This window comes from Pithys albifrons, chromosome 3 (assembly GCF_047495875.1).
Source record: "Pithys albifrons albifrons isolate INPA30051 chromosome 3, PitAlb_v1, whole genome shotgun sequence".
In the NCBI taxonomy this organism is placed as follows: Eukaryota; Metazoa; Chordata; class Aves; order Passeriformes; family Thamnophilidae; genus Pithys; species Pithys albifrons.
In genome coordinates, this window is record NC_092460.1 from 14587023 (window position 1) to 14605131 (window position 18109).

The following is an 18109-nucleotide window of genomic DNA, read 5'->3' on the forward strand; positions in this document are numbered from 1 at the left end:
CATGGTGAAATAAGAGCCAGTGTTACAAACACTGCAGTGTTGGGCTGTAACTCTGCCCAAGCACCAACATCTGCATCCAATGCAGCAACAAGAGCTGGAAGTTGCTCCTGGATAAGGTTCCTCCCATATTCCATAAGTTCCCAGCATGTGACACTAACACACCTTTCCCTCTAGGGCAAGTCGTCTTGTGCCACCAGCTGAATTAATCTGGCAAATACCTGCACTGCAGCTTAAAGGCACAAGATCCACAATATGCAGGATGGGGCAGGGCTTTACAAATCTTTTACAGAGGACAACATTTTTCACCTTTTTTTTCCTTTTCCTTTTATTTTTTTTTTGTGAGAATGGACAGCAGCAAGTTGCTGACAAACAAGTTAATATCAAAATTAAGCTAAATCAAGCTTTCAACTTAAAGAAGCACTAGACCAGAACCTCCCTGAAAAGGGCCAGTTCTGCCCCTTCATATCTTCCCAAGTTTTAATACCCTTCACTTGCACAACTGAACACTTATTTTCTGCAGGGCTCCCTCCTTCTTCCGTACATGACAAGCACCACACAACTGTAAAGCTGCCATTTCCCAACATTTGAATGCTTCGTTTTGAAACCCTCATTTTTATTACTAAAGTTATAAGTACACCTTAACAAGGTACCCAAAAATAACAGATGAAAACCTGTAACATGCTGCTGACAGATCCTTTTTCTCACTTTAAGTGCATAAGTATTCTTAAGACTAGCAGGAACCTTATCATATCTCTAGTGGAGAAGGAAAGGATTGATTCTAGGTTGTCAGGCAACCAATTTCAAACTAAATATAACATCTCTAAATGCCTGTATATCTCAAATTCATTAAGCAGAGAAGCCAGATAAAAGGGGCTATGCAACAGAAAACACAACCACCAGCTTTTTAAAAATCAATGTAACAGTAAAAGCACATGTGGCAACACAATTAGCTAAGACTGAATTTTGTATAGTGACTATAAAAATTCTTCTATGAAGTCTGTAATCCCAATAAGCATGAATGTCACACTGCATACACTCATGCAATATCAAGTGTAAGCATGTATTCTATGTAAAGAGGTCTATGCTCAAAATAAAGTATCAAGTGCATATATAGATTGTTTCCCACTATACTGATTGTACAAGTTCAATCTTTTTTACACACTAAACAGGTATCATGAAGTTTACTCAGACGGGAACATAAACATCCTGTATTATTGGACAGCCAAAATGTTACAGTGAATTGGATGAGAAGAGCCAGCTGAAGTATCAGGCAAGTAAGAGACTTATTACTGGGGGCTGCAATAACAACATCATACAATAAGTAACATGCATCAAGACAATCCCATTTTCTAGAAACAAATATTTTTAAAGGTATTGTCGATAATGGTGATTAAAATCTATTCCACTAGAAACAGATGCACCCAGACTAGGAGAGAGGTCTGGAAACATTGAAAAATACAACTTCAGACTTGAAGACATGCAATGACATCATGCTAATGAGTTCATCCCATAATCATACTGGGCACATTTCTACTGCAGCTGATTGATGGTGCTATAAAAGTATGTACTGAAAACCCTATATACAAATGTACACTTACACACACCCCTGTGGAGTCTGTCCTTGAATGTGTTCAAAAGCCAACTGTACAACTTTGCCTTGAGTAAACTGCAGACTGTCATATTAACTGCATATAATATAATGCTATCAGGTACATGAAAGAAAATAGATGGGATTGCACAGAAAAAGGGGGGGGGGGGCACATCCTAAGCCATTCTGTCACAGTGCAACTCCCAGGCTAACAAATTATAATACGTCAAGTTTGAGAAAGAATTAATTAATGGCACAGGCTTTTTTTCCTGTAGTATATTTTTAAATGTGTGTAGTTCTTTCCCTGATAATTCTGTCCTTTTCTGTAACCGAAAATAAGTTTGTAAATGAGACTCAAGGCCTATAAAGGACAGTCCTGATAAGGGTAAACAGGGCAAAAAGGAAACAGGCCTAAAAAGAATTCACAACTTCACCAAGCTTAAAAAAATATCCAATTCAACTGTGTTCCAAAATATCCAACTCCTTTGAGAATAAATACAGCTATTTTTTTGACTCCCTGTTGTATACTCTAGACAAAATATTACCAGAATACTCTGTCACTATAAAGTGCATATATACTGTGTATTTTGAGAGAAAGCTCAAATAGAAACATACACAATCTGTTTCTAAAATAGCCTCTCATACACCAAATTATGTGAGCCAATTGCCTGTATCTCATGTTGCACAACATTCTCCTTCCATCTTTGTGACTTGAATCTGGACCTCTGATAACCTGCCACAAGCTTAACTGCAGCACAAACACAATAAATAAAAAGAGCAATGGATGCAATTTTTTATGAAAACAGATCTACAGGAAAGCCTAATTTTTGGTCATTGCCACTGTTCTGAATAGGAGAAAAATTTCAGTATTTACCAACATAAAGGAAAATAAGGCCAAAATTATTATGAAGTGACTTCAGAAAAGCACTGATTTGTTTTCTGTCAGATCAGATTCTCTGCTGGCACAGGTGGCTGCAGAGATAGCAAACTATTAACTCTGCATAGCTGCTGGTGGAGAAAAACTTTGCTCTGGTACAGTAGCATTGACAGAGACAGGTATGAAATGGCAGCAGGAATAACATGACATGAACCAAAATGACCCTGAAGAAGTAAACATGGTCCCCAACTCATTCCATACAACTAATATGTGCTGCACATGTGCAGCAGAGGAGTCAAGTCATGTATTAGCCAGCTGGATTAAGTTTTCTGCAACTCTATGCAGGCCATCGATGTCCTAGAAATAGCTGGAAAGGTGGTCTCTCTCCATCTGATCCCATACAAGTAATTTAAAACAATTCATTTTTTCTCCATCTTAATGACATTTAATTATTATCACAGAACAGAGCTCATACCTGCCCAATAATCCACTGCCTGTGGCAAGACACTAAATTCACTCAGCCCATTAAACCCCTGTTGAATCACAGGGACAACATAGATTATTCAATTTGAAGATGTCCTCTGTGGGACAGTAGCAACAAGGGGCTTCTCTCTTTTCATCCCAACCAGCTGCACCTGTTAGTTACTTCTTGTGTAGTTTTATTGGTCAGAAAACTGTCCCAGTTCTCCCACAAGAGCCCAGAACCACTTGTGGTGTTGATCCAACTCACATTAAGATGAAAATTGTAAATCCTGAGTTAGACTCTCTTCCCTTTTGTCAGTGTAGAAGCAAGCAAAAAGAAATGCAGTGTCAGAAATCAAACACACTACAGGGAATAAATGAAATAGTTGGGTGTAAGCTCCTCCTGATGCCAGAGAAACTAAGTAGCAAACTGAAGTGTCAACTTTTAAAAGCACTTGGGAGATAATTCAAAGAAATACAGACCAGAACTTCAGGCTTCTGCTGCAGTAGAACTGCCAGAAGTGATAAGGAAAATTTAAGGACGCATGCATAAACAGAACATATGGAGGAAGAACTAACATCATGTTTCTAGAAAAAAATCACGACTCACGAGCTACTAGAGTTCTTGGAAAGAGTCACAGACATATGGACAAGATATATATTCCTGATATAGTCTTGTTGGATTTCCATAAGGCTTCTGATCACAAATATCAGTGAAATTTCTTATAAAAGTAATCTGGGAGACACAGAAATATAGAATTTATAGTGGTTAATATTCACAAATGAACAATACAAAAATAAACCCATCATCTAACCCAGGAAGCCTCCAGTGTGGTCCCACTGCTCAAGCAGCAATCATGGAAAGATCAGACAGCAGAGATTTCTGCTAAAGGCCAAACTGTTCAATATATTCATAAATCATCTGCAAAAGGGGGGAATATCAAAATGGGATAGTCCGGTTATGCTAATAAAGCATCTATAATAATGAAAAAAAAAAAAACTTGTCTGCAGAGAATTGCAGAGGATTCTCACAGTGCTGAGTGACTCTGATAGAAGAGCAGATAAAACTACAGACTCACAAATTCCAAGTAGTGCATGCAGAGAAAGATAATCCTACCTTTATACACAGGGTGATTGCCTCAGAAACCATTACCACTCAGGAATGAGATTTTTTACAATCTACTGTTCCTGTGAACACCTCAACTCAGTCTTCATTAGCTGTTAAAAAATCAAATCAAATACTAGGAATTAAGCATCCTCTAAACTAAATACATCAGTACTACAACTGGAAAAGAGGCAGGAAAGCATATGATGAAGGTTTTTAAGATATTAGAAGTCATGGAAAAGTTAGACAAGAAACACGTGTTCAATAGCTCTTATAATACAAGAGCTGTGGGATGTCAAAAGAAATTGCAACATGTAATTACACTGTAGAACTCAGTCCCCCAGGATATAAAAACTTACAAAGGCTCAGAAATGAAGTGGATCACTGGAATAGTAAGGGAAGAGTTATTATGTGCTTATCCTGCTCTTAAGCATTTTCCGAAGCATCTGCTCAAGCATTGCTACAAACAGGACCCAGGGCTGGCAAACAGTATGAATTGGGCTGTATTGGGCCAAACATCTCAGAAAGGGACGTCCAGAAATCAAACTAAAACCAAGAGACTGTATTTGCAGTTTGCAATTTCCTCTGTAAAGTGATCAGGCAATGCTTTTGTTTTGAATATCTAACTAAATTCTGAGCACTCAGACTGCAGACTAAACCTGTACCTCAAGTAATTTGCTAAGGGCATTAAATGCTTTGAAAGAAAGATATGTATAGGAATGTAGGCCCAGAGTTCCCAAAGCTGTATCACTGCACAGTGCCTTGTGCCAGCATGTGGGAAGAAATGCACGTTCTATGGGTGTATTGTAAACAACTAACACAATGAGACGACTCCTATTTTGTCTATGCCACCAGGACAGCCACAGATAACTTCTAAACTAAGTCTTCACATCCACACAAGTAGGTACCACAAGGTACTTGCTTCTTCAAGCAACAGAGTAGCATCCCTGCATCCCACCATAGACAAAAGGATCTACAGAACTTGTACAGAGCTCCTGGCCCAGCTAAAGCAAGCACAGAGCAGAAATAGAATAGGATTCTAGAGAGTGCTTTCCATACTCTGGTCTACCTCAATGTGTATTAAATATGCTTCCTACTCTTTCAAAGGTCAGCACCACAGCTGTGGCCCACAGGAACCACAGGTCTTTGAGGATGGCAGAGATCTTGAAGTTGCAAATATTACCTTTGCCATCCCCATGCTGAAAGACCTTTCCCATGGGCCACAACATGCCAAACACACAAGGAAGTGAGAATTAGAGCCAACTCCAGGCCAACTTCACAGCACCACGGGGTTTGCAACCACCCTTCACAATGTGCTGCAGTTCATGGTTGGCTTTGTGTCCTGTAAGTTTAAACATAGTACACCTTCCTCACCTCAACAGTATCTGATTTTAGATTATTTACAAAATACTTGACATCTTTATGCAATGGAGGAGTAAACGTGTGAATAATAAATATTGACTCTGCCTCTGAAGAGAAAAAGAAGCAACTGTTTTACACAAAGCATCTCCTCTCCCTCCTTACTTTCCTTTCATCCCTTTTCCTTCAGCTCACACCTTCCAATTCTCCTAAAATGAACACACAGAGAATGGATAAAGCAGTTGAATTCATTAACATTTAAGTTTGTTCTTCCAGATAGTTTTGCCTTATACAGAATAAGCAACAGAGTATTTCAAGTACAAACTGCTGCAAGCCTGAGAGTCCTTTTTATTTTGAGAACAGTGGAATATGCAAATATGGCACTGCCAAGGACTCCATTTAAGTAAAAGCTCATCACTGTGTGTCAAATCAAAGCTTTTCTCCTCATCATCATCTCAGTGTGAACAGTCTTCATGTGAGCTGGTGATCTAGCTAGAGTATCTTGCATTTTTTACAATAATGGGTGAAAAAAGGTTATATAAATGCACTTGAATGCTGAATAGTCTTGTAAGACACAATTAGAGCTGCCAGTGTTTGCAGTGCCCAAATGTACAAAATTCATTGAATCATCAAAACAACCTTCCAGTTTGCTGTCGTTATTCTTTCACCTTCCCACATTGCATTTTACATAATCATCTATTAAGTGCTTACAGAGGTTTGTGGGTTTTTTGTAGGCCATGAGGGAATCAAGGGGTTATGTTTAAAATTGCATACAGGGAAGTCGATGCCATGATCATCTGTAGCCTGAGAGAGGTACAAAATCCCAACTCTACTCTGGACCACAATCTGACACAGACTTCCCAAGTGCACCTGGGGAAGTCATTTAAGCTCTCTGCCCCATTTATGCCACCTACCAGACATTCCACTTCTGTTCCAATGCTGCAAGTCACTGACATTAAAAAGGAAAAATCTGCATTTCTAGAAATGCTCAAAGTACTCCTCCATCTTTCAACGCTCTGAAGAGCTACAAAGTCAGGACTGAAAAACGGTTATTCTGGAAGCAGTCAAATGAGACCACTTCTACAGGTGAGATTTCTACAAATAAATGGGAAGGCTGGGGGACAATAAATTCCAGGCAATGGAAGACAGCAGTGTTAGATGCAACACATACACTGAAGGTCTCTGTAAAAACAAGAGCTTACTATGCTGCACCTTTGGAAAGTCATCATGATGTTACCAAGCAAAAAGCACCACTCTGGGACCAGTTTGACCCATAATACATATCTGTAGTTCATTTACCTGATGAATCTAAATTACACAGTCTGTCTCTGGTGATTTCAGCCTCCTCCAACTTATCCTGATTAGTCTTCCCAGCAGTTCTTATTTATCAGTTCAGACTGGCAGCACCTAAACTCAAGGGGTTAGTAATAGTGTCAGGTCACCTGGTGCATACCCAAGAGAAACAATTAGACATAAAGGCAGACACTGAGTGAAGCAAACACAGGGACAAAGATACAGGTAAAAAACCTCAAAGTCATGCCAGTGTCACTTATGAGAGAAGTTCAATCAAAAGAATTTAACAGGTAATTTCAGCAAGGACAATGAAAATCAGCAGAAAAAGACAATACATATCCAGCTACACTTACAGCACATGGGTTTATTTGCCAAAGAAATTTAGTGTTCCATAGCAACTGTCTAAAATAATCTCCTTGCACTAGTGAAAAATGCCAGCTTTTCCACTTGTGGTTATGGCATGCCAATACTATTTTTAGTTTGATTTGATAAAGATTCCTATATTTGTAGAAGGGACTGCTTTGACCAATAACACAGATATTTCTCTTCCCTGCAAGAGGGGAAAAGACTGTTTTAATATAACCCTTTCACACATAAGCAGACAAAATAATTGAAATAAAAACTGATTATATAAGACTACTAATTAACCCATTTGTCATCAACCCATCTGTTACCAACCAATTTGGTCAATTCATTAAGACGAGCTGCCTCATTACATTTAGCAGAAATTATGAGAAGTATGAAGATTTAACACTGTAAGGCACCAGAAAAGCTTCCTTCCTGGAGGAAAAGTTCCTAGTTGCCTAGAAAAATCAATTAGCAGCACAGGCTGTTCAGTAGATCATTTACTCCATCTTTTGGCAAAAGAAAGGAGTGCAATGCGATTATGTTCCCTCTTCCTTCCCCACTCCACCAACTGCTGGAAACTCAGATTGCTGTAGATACAAAAGGCCTTACAGCATTGCCCATCCCATAAGCTGAAAGCTTAGCACTGAATATCATCTCTCATTTTGAAAGTAGAATTAGATGTCCAGCAGTGATGCCCTGCATAAAATGATGTGGCTCAAAAGCACCAAGTCTCAGCTAAGATCTTCATGCAATGGGGAGCTGGCAGAGATTGGAAGTTCTCAGCTCCAGCCTGAGAGAACTTTATCCTCACTGAAGTTGTCAAAAGTTATTGCCAACTTACTTCATTTGAATAGCAAGATCCATACTGAAATAAGAAAGAACATCTTTAAAGCACACCTTGAAAAGAAATGTAAATGAAGTAATACTTTGTCAAGCATGAAAATATTATTACAGATTAACAGAGCAGGCTCATTCATTAGTCACTGATAATATTTCCTTGCGGTGGGGAGAATACTTTTGCTACAAAGTTTTTCATTACATTATTCATTTTATTTCATTATAGTCTTACTCACAAATCCATTTATAGAAATATAAAAATTGAATGCTCCAGGAAGAGAAGTTTTTGATAAATGTGGTTTCAGAACTTCTGATTCTCTTAGAGTATCCCTAAATCTGCAACACAGAAATTTGGGACAGAAATACCCAAGACAGGAGCAGAAGCCACATCATTCAAGTGAGTTCCAATGTCAGCTTGATCCCTGACTGCACCTCACACTCCTGACAGGGAGTAAATTTGGGGAGCCCAGAATTTGACCAGGCTTTACCTGTTACTTTAAGGGGGGAAAAGTCAGTAGAGAAATTCCTAATTGATCAAAAACTGTTTATACAAACACAGTTTAGGGAAGAAGAAACACTTTGTACTTCACAGCTATAGATCAGATCACATAAATAAAAAAATGCTGATCCTCACAGGTATTGGCAGTAAAGAGCAAAGCATGATTGTACAAACGAAGGTCACAAATAATAGCTTAGTTAAATCACTCAACTCTGATTAAATTTTGAGTCAACTAAAAATTGCCTCTTCACACTGAGAAATAAATGAGATAATTATAAGCAATTTAATAAACTCTTCATTACTACAAGAAGTCAAACATTAATTAACAAAATTAATTTCACATTTTTGCGCTGGAGGATACAACCAGTAACACCTTGTACAACAGGAGAGAGAGAACCCAAACCTGGGAGAGACACCCAGAGAACAAGGGAGTCTCAAGGCTGGCAACTGGCTCAGTGCTGAACAAACAGCTCCTGAAAGGGCAGCTTGTGCAGGCAGAGAGGAGGGGAGAGCTACAAACGAGATGGGAAATGGAAGGATGGGGGGAAATAACAGAAAAAAAAATGCGTGTGGGGCAGGGAAGAACAGTATCAGGTTAAAGCCATTAAAACACCTCACCTTGCTGAGGCACAGCACTTGTGACAAACAACCCAGAGATGCTACATGACTACCAAGGACAAGGAGATATTCTCAAATTGCTCATTAGTGAAGTGAAATGCATCCAGTTAGGGAAAGGTGAACAGAATTTCAAAGCATGTACATGTCCAAGAGAAAGCCAGACATGCACAAGTGTTGTTAGTTTTTACTATTAGGAATCATTGATTTTTTTAAAAAGGCTGAGCTGACTCTTCAGTATCCAGTAGCACTTATGGATGCCATGTAGTTCATAAAAACCTTCTGCAGGTTACTTGGGTTAAAAGGAAACTCAGTGAAAGGAAACTGTGCTCAGAAAGTTGATCTGTTTACTCTGAGAAATAGTTCTGTCATGCCTCAACTACACATTTCATTTCAAATTAGGAGATCCACAGGGCAGGTTTAATCAGCAAGTCTGACTGGCAACATCTGCCAAGACAATACGTCCTTATGAAGCCAATGAATTATCCCTGTCCCTTTTAATTTGATTTTAAGCATAAACAAATTTGGATAATACCAATAGCATGTTAAAATCCATAATCAGTAAATGGAAAGGCAAACAGATTTTTCCATCACAGAGTTGCAGCAACACAATCTACAGTACATTCTGCATCTTTATATCTGCTAATTTTACTGCCTCTCAAACATGAGGGCTTTGCTGTCACTTCCACGGGGAATTTATTCAAGATAAATTTAAATGAGGAACAGATTAGAAAGTTATAATTTGGGAAACATTCCTGCCAACTGTTGTGTTTTTACCATATACGCAGCTAACCTATCTCACCTCTTCCTCCTCCTTCACGCCTTCCAGACCCTTGGAAACTGTCACAGTCCCTTCCCATCCTTGCACATATTTAACAAAGGTCTGGACAATCACCTCTTGCTGTCACCAGCTGGATTGCAAATCTAAGCACATGCAACTAAGAGACTCCAGGGCCAATGTGCAGCAACAAGGTGAGCAGCCAGGGCTGGTGCCTGCAAACCTGAGAGCAGCCAGCCCAGCTGAGCTGGTACCAGGACTGGGTCAGCTACCCTGGGTTTAGCTGTGCTCTGTTTTCATCAATCAAACTCAGGTTTTGCTGTTTAGATGCAGCCTGAAAAACACTAGTCCTAAAAAGGCTGTAGTTTTCTGAACTACTACTATTAAAGAGGAATTACTAAATATTTTGATATCCACACTCTATTTGTATGACATAAATCATCCAAGAGTCACACCTTGAGAAAGAAAAAAAGCCCAAGAGAAATGAAATACCTACCAGGAGAGAGGCTTTTCATGTTGAATGCCCAAGTCACTAAGTCAAAGTTCAAAAGAAATATTTTGGGCTGATGAATTAAATACTGAGCCATATATTCCATTCTTCTCTACATATATATAAATAGGAAATGTAGTGAAAGTGCAATTGTGCAAAACAAGGACAAGCTTTTTTTAAGCATACAGAAAGTGTCAGGATGATAAACCACATGGGCACAGAATTAAATCAAAGTTAATGGTCACTAGCTGGTATTTAACTTACTTTCAATCCTCTTTTCTTTTCATTTTTCCACCTAGCCTGCTCAGCTAATAAAATTGCCATTATAAGGGAGAAGCAAAGGCACGATTCAATGCTACATCAATTATTATGACTTTATTGTGACATACTGGTATTCAGCTGATCCCAGAAGGCTATACTGATGCCTTGGATGCAATTAATTTTTGATTGATCTAACTCACTCTAGTACTGCATGTAAAATGTTCATAGACATTTGAATAATTCTATTACATGTAGGAGATTACTGCACAGAGATCATTTGAAATTAATTGCCAAGTTATTTTAGCAAATGTAAAACACCATTCCAGTCCTATTGTGGTAACAGTTATGTAATTGCTTTACAGAGTAAACTAATGAAATAAATGAACTCTGACTAATATGTAGCATAACAGGGCTGAAAAAGCTAAATGACACTGTAGATACCATATCTGCTTTTACAGGGTTGGGGTTGGCGAGTCAACTTTTCCGTTACAGAACTGAATGAGAGAAGAATGACCTCATAAAAAGGATTTTGCTTCACTGGCTACAGGTGACCTTATGGGGAGAGGCTTCTAAGAGTACTGACAGAAGATGCCTACTCAGAACATTAAGTGTTGGTAAAACCTGAGGATCAAGAAATGTTCATTATCACAAGCAGTTGCCACAGTTTGTTTTGTTTCACCTGTGTGTGACTAGTTTTTTCTCAGGGCTACGTAACACTGCCTGCTACACTCAGACAGTGAAGTGCTGCCCATCTCCCAGTTAAACCACTGCACACATCCAGTTCACAGGGCAGCTCTCAAATCAGCAGCTGAGACTTCCGAGCCAGGCAGATAATGAAGGACTGAGATGGCTTTTAGCAAAGAAGGTTAAGAGTCCAAACTCTGCAAGTCAGGACCTGGTGAAAGCAACTGCAAAGTTAAAGCAAAGCAGGCACAGGAGAGCTCACCCAGTGCATCAGGCCATTTTCTTAAAATCTAAGTCACTAGTCATATTAAGGGGTGAATTTGACTCTGACTCTGCAGCAGGCATGACACTCTCCACAGCCCTGTGGCAAAATAACTTTTATCCTGTTTACCCAAAGTACTAAAGCTCCAAAAAAGCCAGAGTAATAACCAGAATGTACATGGCAGGCTTCTTCAGGAAGTCTGGAGTACTGGAAAGAACAGCAAGGACCAGGATGGGCAGTGAATAATTGTCACTCCAAGAAAAAGAGTTGTTCAATTGCTTTACTTTACTGAGGAACTAACATTGTTTCTGGAGAAACCCATCAAGTGGTGGTGCTTTGACCAGCAGACACAGGTACAAACAACAGTGTCATCAGGAATAATGAAAAAGCAATCAGCTGTCTGGATACCCACCCTGGCCTGTCAGTGACCCAATCTAGCAGGCAGCCCATGGCAAATTGCTATTTTCCTGTATTTATTCCTATGTTTAGTGTTTTCCTAAGTTTATTCCTATGTAAAATAAGCCACCCCCCTCACAGGCACCAATGCAGGAAGAAGTCCCCTTACTGTAAATGTAGCATGTTGTTATTCATAGAATCACAGGATATCTCAAGTTAGAAGGGACCCAGAAAGGCCACCAAGTCAAACTCCCTGTTCCTTGCAGGAATACCTAAAACTACATCATATGACCAAGAATGCTGTCCAGATTCTGCTTGAACTCTGGCAGACATATTCAGGCTGATAGAAATAAGAAAATCCCTTGCAACTCCAAGTACTCACTAACACTTCTTGTTTTGCAGGATCCCAGTTTTATTTGAGGCTGGAATTAGCTTTGTCTGGCTTTAGAACACACGAAAAGCTGGGCAGAATCCAAACAGGTAGGGCAGGTGCCAAATGGAGTCAAAGCTTTAAACATACGGGTTACAAACAGGCTTTTCTTAATTATTGGAATGATTTGTCTTTAGAAAGCATCAGGGCAAAATAAAGATTTATATTGTGGTGCAGTCAAAAAACTGAAAACCCCAGAGACTCCTCTATCTCTGACACACAAAGGCCATCACCCCAAGGAAGAGGCAAGAAGGTTTCCCAGTCACAACCAGCCCAAGGGAGCAAGGTATGGGAATTAAAGTGTTCAGATTAGCCAGGGGGTGAGGAGGATTAACCAAAGCTAAATGTAGGGTGAGATCCTCTAACATCTCATATGGATTGCATTAGCTAAAAATGAAATCCAAGAGCAAATGTAAATCATTACAGGAGTTTAACAAACCTTAGTCACACGCCTGCAGCACATTGCCTGGAAAGTCACTGGCAACACTGAAAACGTGGTAAGGAGAAAAAAAAATAGATGTGGAGATGGTGAGGTGGAAATTCTATCACAAAGAAACAGCTCCACCTTATGTTTGAGCAGCATCAGTATTTTGTTCAAACTTACCTTCCAAACATGCATCTAAGAGGAAATGCAGCTAACACAGCCCATAAAGCAATGGTCAAAAAGCCATCATTACAGCATCTCTGCTTTGGAGTTATTTTTTCCACTCCAGTGTTTGCAGCATTACTGGTGGTAATAACTATGCTCTCCACAAAACAGATGTTGTGTCATGACCTCTTTACTTTTCCAGCCTGAATTCAATGCCAGCAGTGAATTTTCTAGCGACAAAACAAGGTTATATTCAGCTGCAGTAATTTTCCATCTAATTCACAGCTGCAGGGGGAAAAAAAATCCAAATAACCAGTCAGAACCCTTCATAAACTGTTAAAAGCAATCAGGGAACTTGTTTCAGGTAGTATATTTCAATTCAGGTGACAGAATCCATTTATTTTTGGAAAAGTATATTTGTTTAACACCTCCTGGCTTTGATACTTTCTTTCCTAAACTTTACTTTAGCAACTGGTGACTTCTAAAACTTAAAAGCTTCAATTCATCCCAAAATTAGTGAGGTATTCTTAAAAGAATTCATCTTTGCTTTTTGTTTGCTGTCATCAGATCAACACTTTCTTACCTTGGACACAAACATTTAAGCCTAGACTTCAGCAGTGAGGTAACTGATGGCATCTAAACCTTTTCTGAATTGCCATATGTGGACTTTGCTCAAATAATACGTGACTGAGCTGAAGGATCAACCAGAATATGCATGTAAACATTTCACAGTTCAATGCACAAAAAGTATCTCCATGGGGTCCCATGGCAGCCACAGCAAAGGAAACAGAAGGAAAACATAGATGGCATCAAGAGAGAGAAGAGAGGAACAATGATGTGTCATATACAGGGGATTAATTCTTTTTATTGTTGTTTTTGCCAAGATGTTGCTGTCAGCAATGCTGGCACTCAGTGTATCAAAGAACCACTGACCACCACTCTAGAGACAGTAAAGTGGAGAGGGAAAAAAGACATGAAATTAATTAATTATTTCACTCATAGAAATTAAGAAACCTGGAGTTTTTCTAAAAAAATCACTCCTTTTTGACAAAAATAATACTGTTCAGCGGATGCACTCTATACAATTTCTCAAGTGATCTTCTACAAGGAAGAAAAAGTCACTTCTCTGTATCCAAGAAACAGAACATTTTGATATATCCCTAGTGTGCTGCTGCCCATCAGGAGCAGCGGGGCACCACTCCCTTGGCCAAAGGTTATCACAACCCCTTCATCTCATCCTGACTTTGTATAAGTTGCCACAGTCACCCAGATCTTGTGCACCCTGCCAAAAGGCAAACAACAAGGAGAAAGAAAACCCAAACATACAGTTTTACTAATTATTTCAGAGGAGAATTTGCAAGTTAGCCCTGATGTTCCATAAGAAATGGGCTCCAAGAACTGTTATTTTAACAGATTTATGAATACATCAGTGCAAAGTGGATTTCACTGATGTTTCATGCTTGCTGTGTAGTAACAGAAACAATTTATTTGGTCTGTGATCTAACACATATACAGATTTCTTTGACATACACACATTTACCAGGGTGAAATGCATTTGGCAGTCAGTGTGTGTTGTCGTAACCTATACAAACATCAGCAGTTTGTGATGGCAACAAATGGCACAGAAAGCGATCAAGGTTTTGACATGTGGAAACAATTATTCCTGTTAATGGCCAGGTGATTTATTAAAAATTGAGATACAGCATCAAAACAGCTACTAATTGCAGTGCCAAAGATTAAGGGTAATTGCATGTAATGACTTGCTCAAGTTCTGCATGAGCAGCTTTCACTTATATTTATGCTTGTTTTCTTTTTCGGACTGTAAAGCTCATTTAACTTTTTCCTTCACAAAGATTTTTTTGTAGCCAAGGGATGTCTTCAGCTAATATTCCATGGCAGTGACATTCTTTAACTGTAAGTTCATATCCCATTACTGTTGCTTGTCATTTCTAATGACAGAGAAATACTATGTTATCATTGAAGAAAAATGAGGATATTACTTCTGGTGTTATTATTAAATTTGGTGAAGCTACCCACTGAGCCAGCCTCTCACCTTTGTAAGGCATTAATTGTATCCTGCCAGCAAATTTCTTACTCTTTTTTTGCCAATATTCTAGCCAGTAAGCTTGAATAATATTGTAATCCACTTATTTCTGTTTTCCATTTGTTTGATACCCACTGGTTTCACTTTACTCCTTCCACAAGCAGTTAAACTTTGTATTCAGCACAACTAATTGTTACAGCAGTGTTCTAACAGAGCTGAGAAAGATCTACCAAGAACCATCATGTTTCCTTGGCACACAGAAGACTCTGCTCTGAACTCTTATAGCTTGAACTGAAAAAAATTCTTTCATGGTTAAAACGCCTGATAATGTTACTGGACACAAGTACCTCTACCATTTTTTCCTTTATTCTAATGAGATGTACTCATTTTACAGTCCATTTATCAATAGCAATCATGTTTATCAACTGAAATAATGGTTAACACTGAAAATACTACACAGATACACACATAAGGGGAAGGAGGGAGCAAGTTTTGATTAGCACACACACAGAAACCTCCTTTAACACTTACCTGTATAATCTTCCTTTCATGATCCCAGTTTGATTGCACTACTTCATTATTAATTTTCCCCTCACATACATGTTAAATTCCACAATTCTCTGAACTCCTTACTAAAGTATTATCTAAAGTACTGTCAGTTCCTCTGTTTCAAACCTTTTCCCTTCTGTTTTATTCACCTCTCCTGGAATCCCTCTGTAGCTACACACTTCCTAGAAGGGACGTGAATGAAGTCAACATCATCCTCAGTGCACTGAGCTACTTCTCTTCAAGCCAATACTGCTGGTAGCATCATCCTGTAAAATAAACTGTAAGAACTGCCAGTAGGTATTAAGTTACTATGTTTGTGATTCACTCTCAAAGTTTTAACTAAATTGATTAAATCACTTCTTCCAAGACTGGTCTATCTTCATATTTTGGTCTATTCTTAATCCTATTATTGACACACAGCACAAGCTCTTTCTGCAATTACAGCTGGCTGTACCTTTTCACACACACATAAGTCCTGTACAATCATTGGGGACTGAACCACATGTCTCCAAAGGGTGTTAGTGCTTTACCATACCCTTCTTTGAAAAGATTGCTTTCTCTGAGTATTTTATTACTCTTCTAATGGCTGAAGTTTCCCCTTCAAGCAGAAGGGACACTCCCTTTCTTTCATTTGTTTCTTCATTTACCCAGTTGCTGTAAATCATACATACCCCCCTCTGTCTAAAGGAAGCGGATCTGGGAGTAATCAATATTTACCAATTGTCTGTCTTTGCTCATTCAGGATTGAGTCCATATTTAACACATCACATTTTGCAATCCATACATTATCAGCGCAAAACTCTTCTAATTTTCCATTTCTACTCCCCAATTTATCAAACCTCAGATCCACTGTGCTCACTGTGAGCCTCCTCCACATCCAGCCCGAGTCCCTTCAGGTAGGATAGATGTTGGTGAGGAAAACATGGTCTGCTCCACCATTTGGCCCCTCATGGCCATGTACTGCCTGTCCTGTGGTCCCATGCAAAGATGGATGTTCTCACTCACATGGTGTGTCAGCTGCTTCTGGCAGTGTCAGAGTTTTTGATCTGTCTGCCATCACCCACAATTTCTCCCATCCTTGTGCCTCAGGGCTGCTAACCCATACAGGTTTGCAGAAGGGAACTGTAGCAGTTAGTCAGCCTGGGTAGCAGAAAGGTGTAAGTCTTGATGCAAAGCATGGGGAGATGTAGGGTATTTGTTTTCCAGGTAACTTGGTATATCCACACCAATGTCATCTGGATTGTACCAACAATCTCCACTTCCATGCCAAAGGCTGAGGTTCACTGGGCTAAATTCTGCACTGACACATCCAACCACACCTTGTACTTCCTGCAATGCCCTTTTGAAAGACCAGGTGACTTCTCTAGCAAGCTGAATGATCCAATCCACAATTTTGCCTCTAACTGCTGCCCTGATGCTACTTAAGCTTTTTCCACTGCCCAACTAACTGCACAGCTGGAGTTTTCATTGCCTAGCCTTTTGCATGTCCTTCACCACATGCCATCATGCTTCACTTCATCCCAGATGCTGAACACAGGCTTTTTGCAGCAGACACTACTCTGCACTATTTTTCCTCTGTTCTCCCACTGATTCTGTTTCTGTTCCTTTTAATAATTCAACCTCTGCTTTCAAATCCACCTTTTCATACCCTACAGAGACTAATTTTCCTTTTCCTAACTGTAATAGATTAAGTCAAATTGGTTGCAGCTCACCTCAAGGCCCATACTGCAGGAACCTTAATGTTGCCTTAGATGTACTGCTCCCCTGACAGACTGCAAATGCTTTCAGCCTTCCTCCGTGCATCTTTAGTCATGAAACTTTCCTGCTCCCACACCAAAATATCTTTGAGGTGACCTACATCCCTAAATTTTCCTCTGGATGGGAGAAAGTCCTTCGCTCTTCTCCCCACCCAGTGAGCAGTCAGCCCCAGTGGGATACTGATTACCTTGATAGCCCAGTTACTAAACCTGTACACCGTGTGTTTGTTTTCAGTCCTATTATTCTGCTCTTCTGCTTCAGTCTCTGGCTTTCACTCCAAAAGATCTGGTTCACCTGCACTCCACAAATCTACAGTCTTCCCTCTGAGTTCATTTAGGCAACTTTTATGAACTGCAAATAGATTCCACAAGCAGAATATTATGTCCCTGCTCATGGCAGGGAGCTTGAACAACCTTTAAAAGGCCCCTTCCAACCCAAACTATTCTATGATTCTATAAAATATTCAACTTCAAAAAGTTACCCTAACCCTAACCCATCTAAACCTCATGTATTGGTTTAGATGCATGAAACCAGTGACACTTAAGAAGCTACCAAGCACAGTATATATCCAATGCTCAGTAAAACTCAGAGCATCTGTACCAGCAGACTGTTCAGTGGGGAATCTCTGCAGCTCCCCAAAAGGGACCCTCAGGGCTCACGAGTTGCCACCTTCCAATTCTGTATTTACATTCAGGAATGTATACTTATAGGTGGTTTTCCTCCTGAATCTGGAGCTGTAGTCTCAAGAAAGCAGTCCAAGCCTTCTTATCCTGCCTGGCTTTACTACAGATTTTTTTTCCCCAGCTGTCTCAGTTTCTCTTTAGAAATCTGAAGGAAGGTACTCACAGCTGTGCAGTGTGAGACCCAGGCCATGGGCAATCACAT